This window comes from Rhinoderma darwinii, chromosome 1, assembly GCF_050947455.1.
Source record: "Rhinoderma darwinii isolate aRhiDar2 chromosome 1, aRhiDar2.hap1, whole genome shotgun sequence".
Classification (NCBI taxonomy): domain Eukaryota; kingdom Metazoa; phylum Chordata; class Amphibia; order Anura; family Rhinodermatidae; genus Rhinoderma; species Rhinoderma darwinii.
In genome coordinates this window covers 376,632,046-376,656,927 of record NC_134687.1, presented here as the reverse complement: position 1 = coordinate 376,656,927, position 24,882 = coordinate 376,632,046, and the positions used below count along the sequence as shown (strand labels likewise).

The window sequence follows — 24,882 nt, the reverse complement described above, 5'->3', positions numbered from 1 at the left end:
GCTGTTCTTTGCCTGGTTCCAGTTTGAGCTCCACTACCGTCCGGCTGACAAGAATGTGACGGCAGATGCCTTGTCCAGGTCTTTTAGGACAGGGAACACTATGGAGTCTCCACAGAGTATCATTAACCCGTCCTCTATAATCCCTGTCAACCCTCTGCAAGTTAGAAACATTCCCCCGGCAAGGACTTTTGTGCGTCTGGCTCACAGAAGAATCCTCCACAGGGGACACAGTTCCAAATTGGCAGGTCACGCGGGTGTCCGTAAGACCCGAGACCTGATTGCTCGTCAGTTCTGGTGGCCCATGCTGCCCAAAGACATCACAGACTTTGTCTCCTCCTGCACGGTGTGCGCAGCAAATAAAAATGCCCACTCCAAACCGGCGGGTCTGCTCCAGCCGCTGTCTGTGCCCGATGCCCCCTGGCAACGTATTGCTATGGACTTTGTCACAGACCTGCCTCTCTTTGCTGGTTGCAGTACGGTCTGGGTGGTGGTGGACCGATTCTCCAATATGGCTCATTTCGTTCCACTAACCAGCCTACTGTCCGCTTCCCGACTGGCCAATCTCTTCGTCCAACACATCTTCCATCTGCACGGCTTGCCTCTGCATATTGTGTCGGATCGGGGGTTCAGTTCACCTCAAAGTTCTGGAGAGCCCTCTGCGTATTCCTCGGCGTAAAGTTGGACTAATACTCTGCCTACCATCCCCAGTCCAATGGTCAAGTTGAGAGTATAAACCAGATTATGGAGAACTATCTATGACACTTTATCTCCAGGCAGCATGATAACTTGGTGCAGCTGATTCCTTGGGCTGAGTTCTCCTACAACAACCACACTAGTGAGTCCACCGCTAAGAGTCCATTCTTCATTGTCTATGGCCAGCACCCTCGAATACCTCTTCCTGTTTCCACTACGTCCAAGGTGCCTGCAGCTGACTCTGCATTCAGGGACTTTCTACAGATCTGGCAGCAGACTCGATCTTCTATTCAGCTGGCGGTCGACCGCATGAAGAGAAAGGCAGACACAAGAAGACGAGAGTCTCCCAGTTCCTTCCAGGTACTAAGGTCTGGCTGTCCTCTAGGAATATCTGGCTGAGGGTGCCATCATACAAGTTTGCTTCCAGGTTCCTTTGACCCTTCGAGGTTTTGCAACAAATCAACGCTGTTTCCTAAAAGCTTCGACTGCCTCCTACCCTCAAGATCCCCAACATCTTCCATGTCTCCCTGCTGAAGCCGGTGATCTTAAACCGCTACTCCAAGACTTCCACTCCTGCAGTGGCTCCCAGCGGTTCATCAGAGACTTTTAAGGTTAAGGAGATCCTGGACACCAAGAGAGTGGGTGGAAGAACCTTTTATTTGGTGGATTGGAGGGGGTTTGGTCCTGAAGAGAGGTCCCGGGAGCCATAAGAGAACCTCAATGCCCCTACCATCCTGAAGAAGTTTCTCTCTCGTTCTGGTCCCAAGAGGAGGGGGCGTAAGATGCTGTCATGTCCATGGCCGCGGGCCGTCAGGCTCACTTACCTCCTGATGCCCGCAGCCATGGAACTGTGAGCGCTGGTCCCCATCTCCTCCTCAGAAGACAGCAGCGCTCACTTCCGCGTCTCCTGGCCGGGTCCCGTAAAGGGCCGGCGCGCGCACCTGAAATTAGTACAAAATTAGCCCATGAGCACTGAACTATAAGAGGGGCCCAGCCCCTTCCTGCCTTGCCTGAGCCTTGTTGTCCTTACCCTAGTCTGTCTAAGCAAATGGTCTCCTAAGTGTTTTCCAGTTCCCAGTGTTTCCCGTTCCTTCTACCTGTAACTTGTATCCCGTGCTATCCTGGTCAAATACCGTGTTGAGCTGAAGTCGTGCTGTGCTGTATACCACGCCTGTCCTGCTACACTATGCCTAGCACCTGCCTGCTGCCTAGTCCCAGCCGAGCCTGTCTTGCTTCTGTCTGAGCTACCCCAGGTACACTATACGAACTATAGACTGTGACCTGTGTCCTGTTGGACAGCTGCCATACCGTCAAGGCGGTATGGCCCAGTGGGTCCATGTACCCAACGTGACAGGATCAAGAGAAGTCAGAGTTTCTAAATAGGTTCTTTAGCTCTGTATATACAACAGAAGAAAGAGCAGCTGATGTAGCCGGTGCCAGTGCTGTTAATATATCTGTTGATATTCTGAATTGGATGAATGGAGATATGGTCCAAGCTAAATTAAAAAAAATAAAAAAATAAAAATATATATATATATATATATACACAAGGCCCCAGGACCATATTTGTTACACCCTAGAGTTCTTAAAGAGCTTAGTTCAGTTATTTCTTTCCCCCACTTCATAATATTTAGAGATTTTCTATTGACTGGTTTAGTGCCAAGGGACTGGTGCAGGGAAAATGTGGTGCCTATTTTCAAAAATGGCTCTAGGTCTTCCCCGGATAATTATATACCAGTAAGCTTAACATCCATCGCGGGAAAAATGTTTTAGGGGCTATTGAGGGACTATATAAAGCATTATGTGACAAAAAATAGTATTATAAGTGACAGCCAGCACGGTTTTACTAAGGATAGAAGTTGTTAAACTAACCTGATCTGTTTGTATGAAGAGGTGAGCATAAGCCTAGACAGAGGGGCCGCTGTGGATATAGTGTTTTTGGACTTTGCAAAGGCATTTGACACTGCCCCTCATAGACGTCTAATGGGTAAATTAAGGACTATGGGTTTAGAAAGTATAGTTTGTAATTGGATTGAGAATTGGCTCAAGGACCGTATCCAGAGAGTTGTGGTTAATGATTCCTACTCTAAATGGTCCCTGTTTATAAGTGGTGTACCCCAGGGTTCCGTGCTGGGACCACTATTATTCAACGTATTTATTAATGATATAGAGGATGGGATTAATAGCACTATTTCTATTTTTGCAGAAGACCCCAAGCTATGTAGTAATGTTCAGTCTATGGAAGATGTTCGTGAATTGCAAGCGGATTTAAACAAACTGAGTGTTTGGGTGTCCACTTGGAAAATGAAGTTTAATGTAGATAAATGTAAAGTTATGCACCTAGGTACGAACAACCTGCAGGCATCATATGTCCTAGGGGGCGCTACACTGGGGGAGTCACTTGTTGTGTAGTTGTAAATCATAAACTAAATAACAGCATGCAATGTCAATCAGCTGCTTCATAGGCCAGCAAGATAATGTTGTGTATTAAAAGAGGCATGGAGTCGCGGGACAGGGATATAATATTACCACTTTACAAAGCATTAGTGAGGTCTCATCTAGAATATGCAGTTCAGTTCTGGGCTCCAGTTCATAGAAAGGATGAAGGTTTTTTGGAATGCGGGGAAGAAAAAGCGAAAATGAAAAAATCAAAATGGCTGCGGCAGCAAGGGGTTAATGTCTAAAAAAAAAGAGGCAAGAAAAATCCCATTTAAAATGTATCAAATCTTCTATAGGCACGATTCACACAAGCACAAAAGTGATCTCAGAACAAGTTAGCCGTTTTGCAGCTCTTTAAGTCTCCAAAAAGTTGAATTACTAAAACTTTCTACAATAGAGCAGGAAAGAATAATAGAACTCTTCACATTAGACGAGAATTGTCACTCAGAGGTACACCTCTAGGAAAAAGTATTGGTTCTGATGGGATCACAGCTATTTATTATAAAACTTTTAACGAAAACCTCCTACCATACATGCTAGGGGTCTTTAACACTCTCGAAAAAACCTCTAAGTTTCCCTAAGCAAACACTAGAGGCCCATATATCAATACTTTACAAGGCAGGAAAAGATAAAACACAGAGTAAAACAAATGTAACTTCTTTGGCGGGCCAAAAGGTAGCCAGTAGTTATTGAAAATAGGAGTTTAGTCACAGAAATAAAACGACTGAGCCAAAAAATACACAATAAAAAGTAACTTTTACTTAGCTCATTTTGATTAAAAAAGTAGGATATCCTTTAAAACGAGGACACCCTACCTAATCAGAGTGACGCCCCTACTCAAGGGACTCATTCAATTGTAAAAAGTATTCCACAGCACTCACTTGATCGGATTCTCTCCACTTCAATTATTGGAAAGAGATGCAAAATTCCATGTCCAGAAATCCCATCCGGACAGATTACTAATACACAAACTTGAGGACACCATCCATATGGCAAAAATATAATTGTGTTTTTTTTAACACATTCCAAGTATATATATTGTGACATCTTGGGGACCACTTAGCTCACAGGATCGCCATTTCCAGGGTGAGATGGTTGGCACACATATAAAGTTTACTCCAACTCATTGAATAAAAAGCTTTATTGTCTTCACCATAGCAAGCAGTGTTACAACATAAACCATACAAAATAAACCCTAGGCCGTCCAGCCTCTAACTAACACATTCAGTGTCCCTCACTACGAGACACTGAGCCTTGTGCCCAGTACCTCAAAACATAGGCAGCTTTACCTTACACGTTGGTGACTCTCACAGGCTAGCATGCCTGTCTTCCCCAGACTGAGAGCCCTGTGTGAACAGCACACACCTCAATTAAAGAGCCGCCTCAGGTGAAGCCTACATAGGCTCATCAGACAGCCCAAGACATGGACGGTCTGTATGGAGTGGAAGCCCGCCCTTCTCCTTCACACTCCAGCAAACCAGGCCCTATTCCGGGCTTTACACCCAAGCAACAGCAGAGAAAAACCCTCGCTGCTGTACATGTTCCCTGGTTGCTTAAAACCTGAGTTTCTGCACTGTCCAGTAGCTGCACTGCTACATATCACCCCCTTTGTTAAAGGCCGTAGGACTGATCACATTTAAACCTTCCTCCAGGGTCAAAGCTCCTACATTGGGACATAATTACACTTAGGGTCACTTCTACAGTAACAGTTTGCTAATCACCCGTGGGTGTATTATACGGGTGCTCCAGCAACTCTTCTATGTTGGCAAGCATGGCATCCTCATCCCTTGTAGGCACTACTAGCTTTTGCTGATCACAGCTGTATTTACATGTGTTGTGCCATACATTCTGGGACCTTTCCGTATCCATGAAGTGGCTTTGTGTGTCACCCCTTGGTTTAGACACTGGCTCATTGTGTTCAGTAACACTCAACTCATGAGTTGTGGTATACCCTGTATCATCTACAACACCACTTTCAGATGCTATACTCCCCTCCATCTTAGAGTTTTGCCTCTCAGCATTTAGACTGTCCGTCCAGAGACAATTTTTCACCGCACTGACCCGACCCCTCTGGGTTACTTCTATCAGACCCGGTAGTGGTTGTCTCTGCAGCAGCGTTAGGGCCCGCATCCTGCTTAGTGGTATAGCACCACTTGTTGCCCTTAGCAACCTGTCTTGTGTCACATGCAACTTCAATGGCTAGACCACACTCTGCATTAGTATCCATTAAACCAGCCTGGAAGACCCCCTCTATTGCTCCCGTTACCTCCTGGGAAATTGTGGGTGCTACATGTGTCTCTACGTCTGCATGTGAAAGACCTGCAGAGGGCAGAACTTCTAGGGGCAAAGCAGTAACCCTTCTCACACTATACATGGCAGTAGTGTCCTCATTGGTACCATTGACAGCCCCAACCTCTAGGGAATGTTTTCATGTACATCTGGTTCACTACCGGTCGGTTCATTAGTGACCGAGGCCACATCCACCAGCGCACACACCTCACTGACTCCACCGTCCAGGAACTCATGTGCGTCACTTAGGGCTACATTCACACTGGTGTGGTCGCTCAAATAACAAGGTGGATCACTGCTGCTGGATTCAGCTGACTATGAGGTGACCCTAACCTCATTCTCAGACCTGTAGAGTTTATCACCACTCCACTCACACATCGCAGCAGCATACAGCTGGTTGCCATTAGGAACAGTGCACACATCACATGCAATGTGTCTTGTTATTGGGAACCATGACCTCTAGGGGCACACTTGAGCCATTAGTAACCTGTTTTACATCACATGTAATATCAGTGACAGAAGCATACACTATAGTAGCATCCACTGAACACGACTTGAAGTCTAACTCCTGTGCTTCCCCCATCCCCATGGAATGAGTGATCGTTACATCAATCTCAGTTTCTACAGCATAGGAATGACCTGTAGGGGGCAACCTTTCTAAAGGTGCTGCAGTCAGCTCTATTGCACCAGGCACACTTTCATCACCATCACTAGGTATGGCAGGGCTGTACTCCAGGTTACCACCATCAACATTCCCAACCTCTAGGGAAATCTCAGATACACCTGGCACATCTGTTTCCAAGGACACATCCTCTGGATTATCATCAGTAACAGTACGCACATCACATGTGACAGGCTCGACTTTCTCAACTACAGCCTCAAGGGGCACACTTGAACTAATCCCCTCTTCTGTCTCGGCTGCTGTTTCTTTAACAGCCTGTTCACATAATGCATTAACCTGCTCAGGCGGGGTGACATACTCATGGGTTAAAGACACATTAGGCACATTTTTTGACATTTCACTAGTGTCATAACATAAATGCTGTGCATCAAATACATGTGCGTCATTTTTAGCAGGCATTTCCTGAATCACATTATCACTTGACATCATTACAACTGGTGCATTTTCCCTTTCTGGCAGTGGAGCAGCACACCCTGCAGAGGACTTCTCCCTGTAATGCTTATAGGAGATATTGCCTTTCTCCCACAACTGCCAAAAATGAGGGAAGTCCCTTCCCAGCACAAACTCCTCATCAAGTTCCTGACATTTTATAAGTCTGTGCTGCACAGTCCCAAAATCCGTTTTAAAGTCAATCAGAACAGTCTCACCCAACTCAGGATCCTTCTTCACGAACAGCAAAATGTCCAGATGCACCCTCGAGACCTCTTGGCAAAGATCCAGACGGACCAGTAGTGGAATCCCACCAACCAACACTTCACTTGTTTTCTCTGAATTCCTGACCAGAGAACAATCAGGTGCACATGCATCTGCTTGATGGCATCTCCAACAGCACTCCTTCTGCTGAACAACCGCCACATGCTGTCGGGCTTGGTTGCTCCTAGCAACCACATCTGGGCGATTCAGCACACTTGGCTTTTTAACAGCTGCCCAACATTGTTTGGGAACACCTTTTCCATCCACACAATAGTCCGCTTGCAAACATTCCGACCATGAGTCCAGCTGGTTGCCCTTAGCAACGGTCCTCACAGCTTGTATCATAGGTACGCACGCTCTGTGCTCTTCTCTGCGAACTGTCTGTAACACCTCCGGAGTACTCGGCATCAATGCGGCTGGCGTTGAAAAGCATCCACTTGGCTTGGAAGGCTGCGTATCCATGGACAGCACTTGTGCCCTTAAAGCCTCTCGATTTGCTTCCAACTGTGCCAGGAACCTTTGGTTTTCCTCCCTCTGCTTGGCATTTGCTTCCTGCAGCTCCGCATTAGTTTGAACTATCTTTTTGAGGAGTTCCTCCAGAAGACCCATTGCAACGGAAAAAATGTCTCTTTAATTGGGCTTCTGGCCCTTTAAATTTCACTGCACACTTCTTGTGCCATTTTATTGCCCAAAGCAATTCTCCACCATATGTGACATCTTGGGGACCACTTAGCTCACAGGATCGCCATCTCCAGGGTGAGATGGTTGGCACACATATAAAGTTCACTCCAACTCATTGAATAAAAGGTTTAAACCAGCCACAGCTAGCTTTATTGTCTTCACCACAGTAAGCAGTGTTACAACATAAACCATACAAAATAAACCCTAGGCCGTCCAGCCTCTAACTAACACATTCAGTGTCCCTCACTACGAGACACTGAGCCTTGTGCCCAGCTCCTCAAAACATAGGCAGTTTGTAGCTTACACGTTGGTGACTCTCACAGGCTAGCATGCCTGTGAGCCCCAGACTGAGAGCCCTGCATGAACAGCACACACCTCAATTAAAGAGCCGTCTCAGGTGAAGCCTACCTAGGCTCATCAGACAGCCGAAGACACGGACTGTCTGTATGGAGTGGAAGCCACCCTTCTCCTTCACACTCCAGCAAACCAAGCCCTATTCCGGGCTTTACACCCAAGCAACAGCAGAGAAAACCCTCTCTGCTGTACATGCTCCCTGGTTGCTTAAAATCTGAGTTTATGCACTGTCCAGTAGCTGCACTGCTACAATATATATATATATATATATATATATATATATATATATACAAAAGCATAGAACACAGCAACGGCACCAGGACTTCAGAGTAGATGAAAGGCTTGAGAAAGGTTCCTGCTGAACCGAAACGTTGCTTTATTGAGGTGAATAAAATCCACTTTTTGCTTTCATCTACTCTGAAGTCCTGGTGCCGTTGCTGTGTTCTATGCTTTTGTCTATCTTTTTGGGGAATTAATTCAACCCCAGGTAACGAGCACATGGACTGATTTCCTGGAAACCATTGGCGTGCTGTGTTCATCTACCTTTGGACTGTATATATATATATATATATATATATATATATATATATATATATATATATATGTATATATATAAAAAAAAATCGACTCCGCAGAAGTCTTTCTCAAACATAAAATACATGTGACAGAATATATACTCAATATATATACAAAATATATATAATAAATATTCCTTCGACATAATATTGTTAAATATTGAGTTTCTCAGTGAAGAGGAATCGTGATCTAATTATTAAAGATCTAGAGCACCAGCTGATTAATATCCTTACCAATCAAGATTGGATTGTATATAAAGAGAGAGCAGATCAGTTCTTAGACAAATTCCATAAAGACATAGAGCACACCAAAATAATCAAATGGTTTAGAGATACAGAAGATTACAACAATGGGAGAGTTTTCAATTGGCAAGGACATTATGTTCCCCAACAGGAGACCACTTATTCCACTGGACGAGGTGGAAGAAGGGCGCAAACTAGAGGACGATCTAGACGTAAGCCCCGAGGTAACTTTGGATTTACAACAGCTGAATCAGAATCTACGGACGATTCATGTATCATTACTAACAGACAACCTTTTCTGGATAAAGTGGAGGTCTGCCCGTGGAATCAATTACAAGACCAGAAGGGGCAGTCGGAAACATCGGCGGAATACACAAGAAAAAATACATCAGACAGACCAGATATATGGGCAAGAAACCCCCAAATTAGATCTTGTGATTAATATTTCTCCTCTTTCTCTATCCCTGGTACAAACAAATATTAGGCTAAAGGGCTATCATTTTGTCCTATTTCTAATACTAACTGGTTCCGAATGGAACTTGATCTCTTTGCTTTTTTTCGCAGATTGAGATTGAAATAGTTTTTCTCCAGTAACACTGGCTCTCCTGATGCGACACAGAAAGGTATCACACAACAGAGTGGTAATGTACAAGATACTGCAACATCTACTAGTAGCATTGATAGTTCTCCTTTTACATTGAGGGAAACTGGCCTATATGTTAAGAGCAAGTTTCAACCGCCACATATGACCGACATATATTAAATTTACTCAACAGGAGTTTAAAAAATTGAGAGATGTAGAAATGTCGTACTCAGTGAGACCTAATGTCACTGGAGAAGATCGCCAAATGCTCTCTGAATTGTCAACTAACAAGTCCATCACCATTAATAGGGCGGATAAGGGGGGAGCTCCGGTAGTGATGGACACAGACAAATATGTCTGAGAGGTACATCGACAGTTAATGGACAGGAGTGTATATGAGAAATTGTCAATAGACCCCACTTCTAAATTGAATTGGGAGATTAAGTTGTTGATAGAGGAAACTAGGTTGGAAGGCATTGTGGCTGAAGCTTTGGACAACTATCTAGTTTTGCCATCCCCTATTATACCACTTTTGCATACCTTAACCCCTTGAGTACCCAGCTCATTTTGGCCTTGAGGACCAGACCCATTTTTTCAAATCTGACATGTATCACTTTATGTGGTAATAACTCCAGAATACTTTTACCTATCCAATTGATTCTGAGATTGTTTTCTCGTGACATATTGTACTTTAGTTTAGTGCAAAAATTTGGTCGATAAATTCATTGCTTATTTGTGAAAACACCAAAATTTAGCGAAAATATGAAGAAATTATGATTTTTCCAATTTTAAATGCATCTGCTTGTAAAACAGATGGTAATACTACACAAAATAGTTACTAATTAACATCCCCCATATGTCTACTTTATGTTTGCATCGTTTTTTGAACATCCTTTTATTTTTCTATGACCTCACAAGGCTTAGAACTTTAGCAGCAATTTCTCATATTTTTAAGAAAATTTCAAAAAGCGATTTTTTCAGGGACGAGTTCAGTTCTGAAGTGGTATTGAGTGCCCTATATATTAGAAACCCCCATAAAACACCCCATTTTGAAAACTGCACCCCTCAAAGTATCCAAAACAGCATTCAGAAAGTGTTTCAACCCTTTAGGCGTTTTACAGGAATTGAAGGAAAGTAGAGCTGAAATTTTCAAATTTCATTTTTTTTACAAAATTCATATGTAATACATTTTCTTCTGTACCACAGAAGGTTTTACCTGAGAAACACAACTCGACATTTATTGCCCAGATTCTGCCGTTTTTAGAAATATCCCACATGTGGCCCTAGTGCGCTAATGTACTGAAACACAGGCCTCAGAAGCAAAGGAGCACCTCTTGGATTTTGGGGCCTCTTTTTTTCAGAATATATTTTAGGCACCATGTCAGGTTTGAAGAGGTCTTGTGGTGCCAAAACAGTGGAAACCCCCAAAAGTGACCCCCATTTTTTAAACTACACCCCTCAGGGAATTTATCTAGGGGTATAGTTAGCATTTTGACCCCACAGGTATTTTGCTATATTTTCTGGAGTTAGTCTGTGAAAATGAAAATCTACTTTTTTTCTGGAAAAACGTAAAAATTTCTAATTTTTACAAGAAATAAAGGAGAGAAAGCACCCCAACATTTGTAAAGCAATTTCTCGCGATTACGGAAATACCCCATATGTGGTAATAAACTGCTGTTTGGACCCACAGCAGGGCTCAGAAGGGAAGGAGCGCCATTTGGATTTTGGAGCTCTGATTTTACTGGAATGGTTTTCAGTGCCGTGTCACGTTTGCAACGCCCTGGAGGGACCTAAACAGTGGAATCCCCCCAAAAGTGACCCCATTTTGGAAACTATACCCCTCAAGGAATTTTTCTAGTGGTATAGTTAGCATTTTGACCCCACAGGTTTTTTGCTGAATTTATTGGAATTAGTCTGTGAAGATGAAAAGAGACTTTTTTTTGGAAAAAACACAGAATTTTCTAATTTTTATAAGGAGTAAAGGAGAAAAAGCACCTCAACATTTGTAAAGCAATTTCTCCTGATTACGGAAATACTCCATTATGTGGTAATAAACTGCTGTTTGGACCCACGGCAGGGCTCAGAAGGGACGGAGCACCATTTGGATTTTGCAGCTCAGATTTTGCTGAATTGGTTTCTGGGGGCCATGTTGCATTTGCAGAGTCCCTGAAGTACCAGTACAGTAGTAATTCCCCAGATGTGATCCCAATTTGGAGACTATACCCCTGAAAGAATTAAATTAGAGGTGTAGTGAGCATTTTGAGCCCTCAGGTGTTTTATAGATTTTCTTAGAATTGGTCCGTGAAAATGAAAACATTTTTTTTTTCCAATAACCTGTAGCTTTAGCTCAGAATTTTTCATTTCCACAAGGAATACAGGAGGAAAGACACCCCAAAATGTGTTACACAATTTCTCCTGATTACGGAAATACCCCATATGTGGTTGTAAACGGCTATTTGGACATACGGCAAGGGTCTAAACGGAAAAAGTGCAATTTCGTTTTTGGAGTGGAGATTTTACAAAATTTGTTTTTGACGCCATGTTGCATTGCGCTGAGGTACGAGTACAGTGAAAACTCTCGAGAAGTGACCCCATTTAGGAAACTACACCCCTCAAGGAATTCATCTAGAAGTGTAGTGAGCATTTTGACCCCCAAAGGTTTTGCAGAAATTAGTGCACAGTGGATGTTGCAGATTGAAAATTGACATTTTCCACATATATGCATGCTATTTCAGTGCCCAATGCGTTGGGCCCAGCTTGTACCACTGGAGACTTACGCCCCATAAATTGTTAAGCGGTTCTCCAGAGTACGGTAATACCCCATATGTGGTCATAAACCGCTGTTTGGGCACACTGCCAGGCCCAGAAGGAGCGCCATTTGGCTTTTGGAGCGCAGATTTTGCTTGGTAGTAGTTTTGTTTAGTGTTTTACTGGTGTTTCAGTTTATAATGTGGGGGCATATGTAATCTGTGCGGAGTACATACATTTTTTGCGTGACACACTGTCGTTTTCATTGGTACCATGTTTGGCTACGCGCGACTTTTTGATCACTTTTTATTCCATTTTTTTGGAAACAACGTGACCAAAAAAGGAAATTCTGCCATTGTTTTTTATGGTATTTTTTTTACGGTGTTCACCGTGCGGGATAAATAATATGATATTTTTTTAGGTCAGGCCGATACGAATGCGGCGATACCTATTATGTCTAGTTTTTGTCTTTTTTTTCATTTTTTTTCTAATTATAAAGGGCTTGATCAGGGAAACAAGGTGATTATTGTTTTTATTACGTAAAACTTGTATTTATTTATTTATCTAAAACTTTTTTTTTACTTTTTATTTTACACATACTAGGGGACTGGAAGATCTGATCTTCTGATCCCCTGCACAATACACTGCACTACTTCTGTATGTACTGATGTAGTGCAGTGTATTGTAACTGTCACTTTACAACTGACAGTTGAGCCTATTACGTCCTGCCTTGGGCAGGACCTAATAGGCTCCCGTACCTGGCAACCAGGAAGCCGTTGCTAGGCTTCCTGGTTGCCATTGCAACCATCAGAACCCCGCGATTTTTCGCGGGGGGTGGGGGGCAATGGGGTGCAGAGGGAGCCCCCTCCCTCTGTATCAATCACTTAAATGCCACTGTCGCTATTGACAGCGGCATTTAAGGGGTTAAACTACAGCGATCGGAGAGGACAGTGATCGCTGTAGTTGCAGTGGGATGTCGGCTGTATATTACAGCCGACATCCGATGAAGATGGAGCGAGCACAGCTCCTGTGCCCGCTTCATCCTCAGGGCGTTACTATACGCCCATTTTCGGGAAGGGGTTAATAAAAAGTGTTTTGTTTTTTTTTTACACCGCTTTCTCTGATCTCCTCACGTATCTCACAGAAGTGAGGAGATCAGAGAAAGTGACAGGAGCTTTCTCCTGCAGACGACGTCACAGACGGCTGTGATTGGTCAGTCTTCAGAGACTGACCAATCACAGCAATCGCCGGCATTGGGGACTGCTAATTGGTCCCCAGGCCGGTAGCAGAGACGGTTAGCTGTCAATGACAGCTGCCGCCGCTGTTCTGTCACTATGTGATTTCACATAGTGACAGTTTATTCCTGCGCCGTAATAGTACGTCGAAGGTACGCTGGAATAAGCGGCCAGCGACGTACTATTACGTCGAAGGTACGCAAGGGGTTAACTAAGGTCCATAAAAGCTTGATAGATCCACCAGGCCGTCCGATTGTATCGGGCCAGGGATCCCTCTTCAACCATGTAGCAATCTTTTTAGATCGAAAATTGAGGACATTTGCTATAAATACTAGATCTTTTGTTCAAGATACTACTGATTTCTTAAATAAGCTTAAGGCAATAGAAGGCAGTGGTAAGATCATTTTGGCTTCTCTAGATATAGTCTCCCTTTATACATCGATAGAGCATGACAAGAGTCTATCAGCGGTCACCCAGGTTCTGGCCAGCTCGGACATGTCCCCGGGGCGTACACACCTGATCCTGGAACTGTTGGAGTTTGTCCTCAGGAACAATTACTTTATTTTTGGCGACTTCTATCTACAGCTCCGAGGCACAGCCATGGTGTCCAATGTGGCCCCCACATATGCTAACATCTATATGGCTGCATTTGAGGACAGGTTTGTGTATGCCTCCAAATACTGGAGACATGTCCGATGCTGGCTAAGGTACATAGATGATGTGTTCCTAATATGGCAAGGTACACTGGATGAGTTCAATTTGTTCTATCAGGAATAAAATAGTAGGTATATTAAGTTACAATTTACACATTGTTGGTCTGAGAATAACATCCAATTTCTAGATACAATGATTTACAGGGAAGGAGATAGAGGGCAACAGACAAAAATAGTATGCTACACTATCAAAGCAGCCATCCAAGAAAGATGGTGGACTCGTTACCATGGAGTCAATTACTCAGATTTAAGCGGATAGTGGCTAATGAGGAAATATTGGATGCAAGATTAGATACGATGTGCAAGAAGTTTTTAGAAAGAGGATATCCCTCTAGATTAGTTTCTGAACACAGACATATGGTTAGAAATATGAATCAGGATACACTTCTTGCTAGAAGGGATAAAGAGAAAGAGACAAGCACAGACAGAACACCATTTGTTTCTACATATGGTCCTATGAGTGGACAATTTGCACAAGCCATCAGAAAGAATTGGTCTTTGATCAGAAGAGGCTGTCCTAACATACCGTCTTTTGATCAACCACCAATAATGTCTTATAGACGTAGTAAAAATGTGAGTGATTCCCTAGTGCGTTCATATATAAGGGGATCCAAAGGCCTGGTACAGACATACCTAAATAATCCCAAAAAAAGGTAATTGTCCCTGCTTGCGGTGCTCTTGCTGTGGAAACCTTCTTAAAGGTTCCAATTTTTCTCATTCATTTACAGGTAGAAAATGTAATATACCTTGTAGGTTCACTTGTGCCACTAGCTTTGTGGCTAAAGAGACTGTTACCACATTATAAGTGCCCTATCTCCTACATAAGGAGATCGGCGCTATAATGTAGGTGACAGCAGTGCTTTTTATTTAGAAAAACAATCTATTTTCACCACATTAGGAGCGATTTTAGCTTTATGCTAATTAACTTCTTAATGCCCAAGTGGGCGTGCTTTTACTTTAGACCAAGTGGGCGTTGTACAGAGGAGTGTATGACGCTGACCAATCAGCGTCGTGCACTTCTCTCCATTCATTTAGACAGCGCATAGTGACACTGGGTTGTTCACGATGTGCTGTCTTATACTGACATATTAACGTTACTGAAGTGTTTAGGCAGTGACTAGACATTCCTTCCAGCCAGGACGGGATGTCTATTCACAATCCCTGCACTTCATTAACGTTTGTTTGGTACTTACAGCAGAGCAAAGTGTAATCTCGCTGTAACCTGTCATTTTACAGCGAGATCTCGCGAGATTACGCTTGCTCTGCTGTAAGTCCTTATGTAGGAGATAGGGCACTTATAATGTGGTGACAGAGCCTCTTTAATATGATTACTTACCCATGTGCTATTGTCTATGTGAGAGAAACTATCAATGGGGTGAGGGATCGTATAAATAAACACAAAAGCACCATACGGAGAAAACAGATAGACCTACCAGTGGCAAAACACTTTATAGAATCTAAACACTCAGTTAATCAGTTGAGATTTAGAGTGATAGATCACATACCGATTTTGCGCAGAGGAGGGGACAGGCAAAGACTTTTGAAGGAAAAGGAATTAAAATGGATATTCGAGTTAGACAGTTTGCAGCCTAAGGGTCTTAATTTGGAATATGCCTTAGGCATCTGTACTTAGATCCAATTTTTACAGCATTGACTCTTTGGTTTTTTAATGGGTACACAACACTCACTAATTATGTTTCTAATGACTATTTTATTTTTTGTAGACATTTCACACATGCTTGAGGATGTTGCTCCACTTTGACACAACTGATCAAGAAGCATATATTGACCTATCTCAACGATGACAATAGTATTTCAAAATGGTCCCATATAGGGACACAATGTATTGAAAATAACTAAAATAAATAACATTATGGACAACATATGGCGTCATTAGAAACTTTTGAAAGATTAGTCAGATTTCAACAATGATATTTTTGTACAAATCACAAAACAACAAATAATGAGGCTCCTTTGAGAATTTGAAACAGTGATATTCAATAGATGCCCTATATGATGAGTATGGAAAGATGAGATATATTAAAAATCATGAGTAAATACTTAGACATTTTATAAAGAATAAATTTGTGTGTTGATGCCAGGATGGTTTCTTTCCCATTCCACTCGATGGTGATCTATGATCGCCATCTAGTGGTTGAAAGTGTGCTACTATAGGTTGCTTGCACCATAGTAGTTATAACTATTGGGTCCTTTAAATTATTTCTAATTAAATAAATAAATATATCATTTACACTCTTTTATGTTTTCTATTGCATACATACTAGTTCCCATAATAGTAGGGTTTGATATTCATACTTCACTCCCTTTAATGGACTAACTGACATTACAGTCGAAGGCTTAGTATCTTTACCTCTATATATAAATGAGGATGACTGTTCGCTATTTGATGGCCATTACTGGATAATAGTTCTGATTTTTTTTGTTACGTGAGATGATCGCAGTGTACAGATTCAGACGTCTTTGGAGTCCAGTGATTGGTGGACAGGGTTGCTAGGCTGTTGATACTGCGAGCCTCCCTGTTGTGCAGACGCAGTCACATGTATAGGGCTCTAGCCAGAAGTTAAGATGGCCGCCGCACTTGCGCAATACATTAGTGAGAATTGACCTCTTCTATCCGCTGGCGCATGCGTCATGGTTAATTGAGAACGCCGATACAAATGGGCAGTTTGGAGTACAGCAGCGACATCCTACAGCATGGATTATGTAAGTATACAATGTTTTGGACTTGATCTATGTTGAATAAGTGATATGTATCACTATTATTGTTCACACATGTGCTTTGAAGGAGTGTGTAGGGGTGGCGTGAGGTGAAAAGATGAATTCAACACAGGCTCTCACTTCTATTCTTTTACTGTTAATCCAACAATACAATTATTGTATGATTCTCCTACATTTGGGAGCAGACAAGGAGGAAACTGAGGTTGGGAACGTGGATCCCGCTGGAGTCCCCCTGAGAGAGCTTGTGACTGATCCCACATTACCTGCTAGGTTGGAGACGCGTTTCTGACAGTCAAGGCGGGAGCTACCCGCTACTGGGAGAATATTCAGGGGTAAGAGTTACACTCCAGTCCCCTGACTGCGCCATGTGTATCAGAATTACTGCTCGAACCTTCCGGCACCGCCGCTGGTCATGGTGGCGCTAACCGCTACCTTTCGCGGCCTCACTCTCCCGCCCTCAGCTGGCAGCCAATATGGATCGGACAAGCCTAGGAACGAAACCAAAGTTTAGGGTACAGGTGCGAGAGTCTATCCGTTATTTGTCCATCAACACGTCCTGGGTTGTTTGTCACCCTGTCCCTTTAAGAACTGTCTGCTCCCAATGAAGTAACTTTTCACCCACTTAAAACAGTTTAGCACAAATCTCTACTCAACATTGCAAACATATTCTCAGTTTCTTTAGCTCAGGGAAATGGTTTTAAACAGGCAAAGAAGAGGAGCAGCAGTGAGAGAATGATGCACTATTCCAGATTCATCAGCTAACACAGTCCTGTGAAGTAATTCTCCGCAGTATCAGATCTCACACAGATGCCATTAACAGTGTGGGCACCAGGTTAGACAGGGCACTTTTCTGAGGTGCTGGCCAGCTCCATGGCTCCTCTCCCTGTTCCAGTTCAGCTTTTTCCTATTGGCCCCTTCTCTGGGGTGGCTTTATCTCTCTGACCAATCCTCTGCTACAGACGTGATTCCCACTCCTCCTGGTTCTGGCTCCTCTCAGCTCCTCCCCCGAGCCTCCTCTCTCCACACGTGTTTTACATCACACACCCAGTCCTGCACGTCCTGTCAGACAGCTCTATCTCTTCAACCACTGGTTCTGTAGTGACACCTAGCCTGAAAATTTTGAGAACTTCCAATAAATTCCTTTTCCGCTCCCTCTGGTGCAGCATACTAGTTATAGGTGCAACTCTGAAAGAGTGCCTAAAGTATAACCAGTGTCCCTAATGAATACCCTCCCTAAATAACAATTTCATAAGAAGAGTCAATGCTCGTTGTCAGAGAGGGAAGAAAGGTTGGCGCACCAATTTGTATAATTTTCTGTTACAGTATTAGAGAATTGCTTCATATCCTATTCCCTATGGGAATAGCGAAGTTGAGTTACTATACACTATAAACCTTACAGAATGGCTAATATAACAGTTCTGTGATATAATGTTATTTGAAATGTTTCCTACAGCTGGAGGAACATCCCAATGATTACATGGAAGGCTTCAAGTGGTATTCCAGTGAAAAACATATCGATAGGATATTCTATAAATGTCTGATTGCTGGGGTACTAACCATAGAGTTGTATAGGAGATACCAGTTTTCCTTACTGTTCATAAAATTCAATGGGGAATGTTGCAGATTCTGTACTTCTTTCCGACTTTAGAGCAGCAATCGGGACAATGGACATTTTACCAGTCAGTGGATACAGAAACACAAAAAAATACCCATTAACACCATAGCTCCCAACCGTCCCGGATCCAGCGGGCAGTCCCCGTTTATCACCGCTGTCCAGCCGTCCCGGGCGGTCTGAGCACAGTCCGGCCCTGCCCCGGACCCTCCCTGTTGCCAGCCACGCCCCCCAGCAAAAACACTGCCTGTGCAGCAGTCTGCCTGGACCGAAGGAGCAGGGTGTAGCAGACACACCGGAGCGGAGCACTGCAGAGGAAAATAAGCCACAGGACAGTGGTGAGTACACAGTTTAAATAATTTAGTGCCTAGGAAACACATTACATTATTTTATGATTTTAGAAACTCTTCTGTCTCCAGTCACATTCTTTTTGCGGCTCCCGCCCCCCGCTCCCACCCTGCTCCCACCTCGCGGCCCCGTGCCCCCCCCCCTCGCGGCTCCCCTGCGTCCACCCTCGAGGGACTGCTGTAACTTCTCCCTCTCCTGGCAGGAGAGGGAGAATAGTAATAATAGTGGTAATAAAAAAAACATATCTATCTATCTATCTATCTATCCATTTATTATCTATCTATCTATCTATCTATCTATCTATCTATCTATCTATCTATCTATCTATCTATCTATCTACAAAAATAGAATCCAGCAGCACAGGCTTAAATGAAAGGGGGTGCAAACCTTGGGGAACTGACCACTGTCCCTCTAGACAAAAGCTGTAAATAGGCAGCACTCACAAAGGCTTATGGTGAAAAAAGTGGGTGCTTTATTGACCCCAAAAGTGTGACGTTTCTTCTCACACAACCTGAGACTTTCTCAAGAAAGGCTCAGGTTGTGTGAGCGGAAACGTCACACTTTTGGGGTCAATAAAGCACCCACTTTTTTCACCATAAGCCTTTGTGAGTGCTGCCTATTTACTGCTTTTCATCTAATCTATCTATCTATCTAAACTTCAAAAAATAGGCAGCACTCCGCAGTATGGTGAAAAAATGAGGGTACTTTATTGCCCCATGTGCAACGTTTCAGCTCTGTCCTCTAGAGCCTTTCTCAAGCCCTGCTTGAGAAAGGCTCTAGAGGACAGAGCTGAAACGTTGCACATGGGGCAATAAAGTACCCTAATTTTTTCACCATACTGCGGAGTGCTGCCTATTTTTTGAAGTTTGTATAGGTGGAATCTTGGTCTGGTTCCTAAGGCCTGCACCCACTTTATACCGGTGCAGCTGGGATTTCTATTTTTGTTGTCTATCTAGCTATCTATCTATCTAGCTATCTAGCTATCTCTCTCATATCTATCTATCTATCTATCTATCTATCTATCTATCTATCTATCTATCTATCTATCTATCTATCTATCTATCTATCTATCTATCTATCTATCTATCTATTATCTATATCATACCTCCCAACTGTCCCGGAATCAGCGGGACAGTCCCGAATTCCGGGCGGTGTCCCGCTGTCCCGGGCGGCTGGGGGTATGTCCCGCTGTCAAACTAATTCTGAAGCAGGGAACCATCAGCTCCCTGCTTCAGAATTAGTTCATAGCGAAGGAGCAGAGGGAGCCCCTCTACTCGCTGAGGGCTCCCCGAGCACAGCGCTACTTTAAGCGCTGTGCTCAGGGAAGCCCTTGATGGTACTGTCCATTTATAAGCGGAATCCCTGGCTAGAGTCGGCAACAGGGATTTCGCTAAAGTATTAGCCACTGACGTCACTGTCCATATATGGACAGTACAGTCAAGGGCTTCCCCGAGCACAGCGCTTAAAGTAGCGCTGTGTCCAGGGAGTATTTGGCAGGCGGAGGAGCTCTCTCCGCTCTGAACTAATTCTGAAGCAGGGAGCTGATAGTTCCCTACTTCAGAATTAGTGGCTACTCCTTGAGCGGAATCCCCATTGCCGATGATATGGCCGGGGATTCTGCTCCTAGAGGAGAGCCCTGAGGGCACTGTCCATATATGGACATAGACATCAGTGGCTCCTCCTGGAGCGGAATCCCCGACCAGAGTCGGCAATGGGGATTCGCTCAAGGAGTAGCCACTGACGTCACTGTCCATATATGGACAGTGACATCAGGGCTTCCCTCTGAGCGGAATCCCCGGCCTATGCTCTGGCTGGGGATTCCGCTCCTAGAGGGAGTCCGAATGGCGCTATCTAGAGGGGGGTGGCACTATCAACGTGGAAACTGTGGCACTATATAGGGGCACTATCTACATGGGCACTGTGGCACTATCGAGAGGGCATTGGCACTTTATATATGGGCACTGGCACTAGGGGCAGTTTTGTGGGTATTACACTGTATAAGAGCAGCTAAGGGGACATTGTGCTGTAGCGGGGCTTTAAGCTGTATGGGGCAGCTATGGGGCTTTATATTGTATGGGGCAGTTATGGGGCATTATACTGTATGGGGCAGCTATGGGGGCATTATACTGTATGGGGGCATCTGTATGGGCATTTTACTGTATGAGGCAGCTATGGGGGCATTATGCTGCACGGGGCAGCAATGGGGCATTATGCTGTATGGGGAATTTGTTTGGGCATTATACTGCATGGGGGCATCAGTGTGGACATTATACAGCATGGGAGACTATATGTGGGCATTATACTGTATGGGGGCATTTGTGTTGGCCTTATACAATATGGGGCATTATACTGTATGGTGGCAGCAAGAGGGTAATATACTGTGGCCCTACCTACATGGGCACTGTGTCACTATCTACAAGGGCACTGGCACTAGGGGCAGCTTTGTGGGTATTACACTGTATAAGGGCAGCTAGGGGGGCATTATACTGTATGGGGGCAGCTAAGGGGGTATTATGCTGTATGGGGGAAGCTATGGGGGCATTATGCTGTGTGGGGGAATTTGTTTGAGCATTATACTGCATGGAGGCATCTGTATGGGCATTATACTGCATGGGAGAATGTGTGGGCATTATACTGTATGGGGGCATCTTTGTTGGCTTTTTACTGTATGGGTGCATCTATGGGGTATTATACTGTATGGTGGCAGCTAGAGGGCATTATACTGTGTGGGGACAGCTATTTGGTATTATACTGTGTGGGAGGCACTATGGGAGCATGATACTGTGTGGGCTGAATCGGGTGTGTATGGGCGGGGATTGGGTGGGATTAGAGGTGTGACTTAAAATAAAAACAATTGTCCCTCTTTGTGATACTTGAAAGTTGGAAGGTATGGTAACACATGTGGTTGGCTTAGAGACATACAGGACCCATGTGTGATTCTGTCTGTTGGACCCTGTATCTAAACCTACCACATGTTAGGCTTAGACACAGGACCCAAGAATACAGTAATCTTATACAGTATAAGATTACTGTCTGCTGGGGCCCTGTATCTAAGCCTATGATGTGGTAGGCTTAGATACAGGGCCCATCAGACAAGATTACACATGCGCCATGTATCTAAGCCTACCATGTGGTAGGCCTAGATACAGGGCCCAGCAGACAGGATCACAATCTGTGTGATCCTGTCTGATGGGCCCTGTATCTAAACCTACCACGTTGGGCTTAAATACAGGGCCCCAGCAGACAGTTATGTTATACTTAACCTGCTCTTCGGCTTCGGGCGCAGTGAAGGTCCTGACGCTATCCAGCATCACAACGTTGTTCGCGGCACAAAGCGTTGTGACGTCATGACACGGGAAGAAGTCAGGACCTCGGCTGCGCTCGAGAACAAGGAGGGTAAGTATATTGTTATCACTATATTAACAGGGGCCCGTGTAGTTTATTACATAGGCCCCAGTTACTATAGTAGCTTTTTATAGCCGCGTCGCGGGGGGGCTGCAGTTCCCCTTGGCTTTGGTGCCCGGTCGCAATTGCGACCGCTGCCACCCCTATAGCTATGTCACTGGCATAGACATCTTGTTACAGAGTATCGCAAAATTATTAACTTTTTTTTAAAGCTGGTCATCTTGCACCACACATCTCAGGCTATGTTGAGATAAGACAAAAGGTAAGGAAGAACACATCTGTATGCAAGATTAAGGCCGGATTCACACGAGCGTGTGCTTTTTGCGCATGCAAAAAATGCTGCGTTTTGCCTGCGCAAAAGGCACTTAACAGCTCCGTGTGGCATCAGCATATGATGCGCGGCTGTATGCTTTTCGCGCAGCCGCCATCATTATGACACTCCGTTTGGATGTTTGTAAACAGAAAAGCACGTGGTGCTTTTCTGTTTTCATTCATCCTTTTCACAGCTGTTGCGCGAATCACGCTTGTCCCACGGAAGTGCTTCCGTGTGGTGCGCGTGGTTTTCATGCACCCATTGACTTCAATGGGTGCGTGATGCGCGAAAAACGCCCAAAGAAAGGGCATGTCGTGACTTTTTCGCAGCGGACTCACGCTGCGGAAAAATCACGCAACTGTTTGCACTGCCCCATAGACTAATATAGGTCCGTGCAACACGCTTGAGAAAAGCACGCGCGTTGCACGGACGTATATCCCGTTCGTCTGAATAAGCCCTAAGTTGATTTTTTTTTTTTATTTTTTTTTTTTTTTTAAATGCAGCTCTAAATCAAGATTCTTCTCTATATATATACCTTACTTGTTATAGAAGAGGCTGGACGCAGCTGCAGGCTTAAGGGAAGCCGACATGACCGTCCTGGTAGGGAAAGGGTTAATGTTACGAGGTCAGGGAAAGTTGAAGGAGCTGAAGGAGGGACGGGGAGGAGTTAAGGGGGGCGGGGGGGGCCGTTACTGCGCTTCCCGCTGTTTCTCGGCATTGAGCCGGAAGCAGCGGGAGGAGTAACACACATTAAGCAAAGCTCCCCGTTGCCCGGTTTTTTAGTAATGGCAGAGGCCTTGATTTTAGAGCGGCTGCGCGCCGCTGCTGTGCACCACGGTCCCGGATGGCTGGAGGAGACCGTGGCTGCATTAACGCGGATCCCGGACGCCGTTTCGCCACGTCGGGCACGGCGTTCGGGGTCTGTTGTAAGGGACAGGCTCCCCTCCCCCGGCCCCCCTACGAGCATGGCTATGGCGGCGGGGGGGGAGTCGGCAACAACCGCTCCTGCGCTGGGCAGGCAGAGAGCGGTGGCAGGGGTGACGGCGATGCAGGCTGTGTCGACCCGTCCCTCTCGGCGGTCCCGACCTCCAGAGCGCCTTAGTCCGGAGGTAGTCCCGCGGACACGGCGTCGCAGAGGGAGCCCGATCCCGGACGCTGCAGGCCAGGCAGCTGGGAGGACCGCCCCTTCCCAGGCCCTGCGTCCTGGCAGGAATCCCAGGCCGCGACGGGGTCCGGCGGTAAGCAGGGAGTCGCAGGCCGGGCTCCCTGTCACCCCTCCCCCATCAGATGGAAGATGTCGAGAGCAAGGTACGGCCGCCCCGCATGGTGATGTTCCGGCCAGGGGGCAGGCTTCGTCAGGATCGTCTAGACGGACGACTAGATCTGCAGCGACGTCGAGGCAACAGGTCCGGTCGGAAGTCTGGGTCCCGGCGGTCGGGCGGCAGGTTGCCGGCCCATCGGTCAGCGCGTCCTCATCCCCTTTCCGAAGATGTCGTTGGGAGGGACAGTCGTCGGCGAGAGAAGAACTGGAGGAAGGTGAACTGGACGTCTATCGTCGAGGTCAGGATGGTCCGGCTGACGGGAACACAGCGCCTGTGCAGCCCGGTGAGTGTATAACTCCATTATTGTCTTATCCAGCGATTTTTATGTCGGGTGTCGGCGGGGGGGCTGCTAGCATAGCATCGGGGGCCGGTAGTGGCGCGGGCGGACGCGACGGAGCGGGTTTGGCAGATTTAGTGGGTTGCTTACGGGAGCTGGTGGGGCGCCTTGATAGGGCCGCGGCGCCGGTTGTAACGGAAGTGTCCCCTGCGGTAGTTTGGGAAGGCCCCAGGGACGGGGGATCGTTGCAGGCGCGTCCTGTGGTGGCGGTTAGAGAGGCGGTCGCGGTGTCGGTGCAGACTGAGGCACAAAAGGACGGCGATCGAGTGCGCATGGACGATCGTGCTCGGGGGGAGGTGTATGTTTGTTTTGAGGGTCCGTTGGGGGCGCATTTAAAGCAGGAGGTGCGTGATCGGATCTGGAAAGATGAATACGTTGAAATTTTTTCTCTCTTGCCGCTGGCTAAATTCAATTTGGATAAGAGCAAGCGGGATGAGAGTAAAAAGGACGAGGAGGAACGGCGGCGGTATAGGCTTATCCCGCAGACGTTCGTTAATTGGTCGCAGGCGTTCGCCATATTGGCTAGTGTGATAGGGGAAAAGGCGCCGGAAAATTGTTCGGCGTTATTTTGTTATTTTGATGCTATTGGGGAGGCTCATAGGGCGTATGGGGGTCAGGCGTGGCTGCGATATGATGAGCAATTCCGTCAGCGGAAGGCGGTTCGGCCGGCGATTCGGTGGGACCAGAAGGATATTGCTCTCTGGTTACGGGTTACGGCTCCGGTTAGGCAGCCCTTTCCCGGGAGCGGTGGCCAGGGAGGCCAGACTAGTCAGAGTGGACCAAGCGGCGGGGGAAAGGCGGGGTTTTGCTGGCAATTCAATGAAGGCCAGTGCAAGTTTGGGGCCACGTGCAAGTTCAAGCACGTGTGCTCCGAGTGT

The 24,882-nt window shown here is 45.5% G+C and overlaps 2 long non-coding RNA genes across 2 annotated transcripts in view; one reads left to right on the top strand and one right to left on the bottom strand.

The window, feature by feature from the left end:
• Positions 1–16,494, bottom strand: part of LOC142742439 (uncharacterized) — a 52,057-nt gene extending 35,563 nt beyond the window's left edge. Inside the window, exon 1 of the long non-coding RNA XR_012881381.1 lies at positions 16,300–16,494. This is a non-coding gene — a long non-coding RNA (uncharacterized LOC142742439). The remainder of the gene's footprint in view (positions 1–16,299) is intronic.
• LOC142742432 (uncharacterized) overlaps positions 16,419–24,882 on the top strand; it is a 65,905-nt gene continuing 57,441 nt past the window's right edge. Inside the window, exon 1 of the long non-coding RNA XR_012881379.1 lies at positions 16,419–16,652. This is a non-coding gene — a long non-coding RNA (uncharacterized LOC142742432). The remainder of the gene's footprint in view (positions 16,653–24,882) is intronic.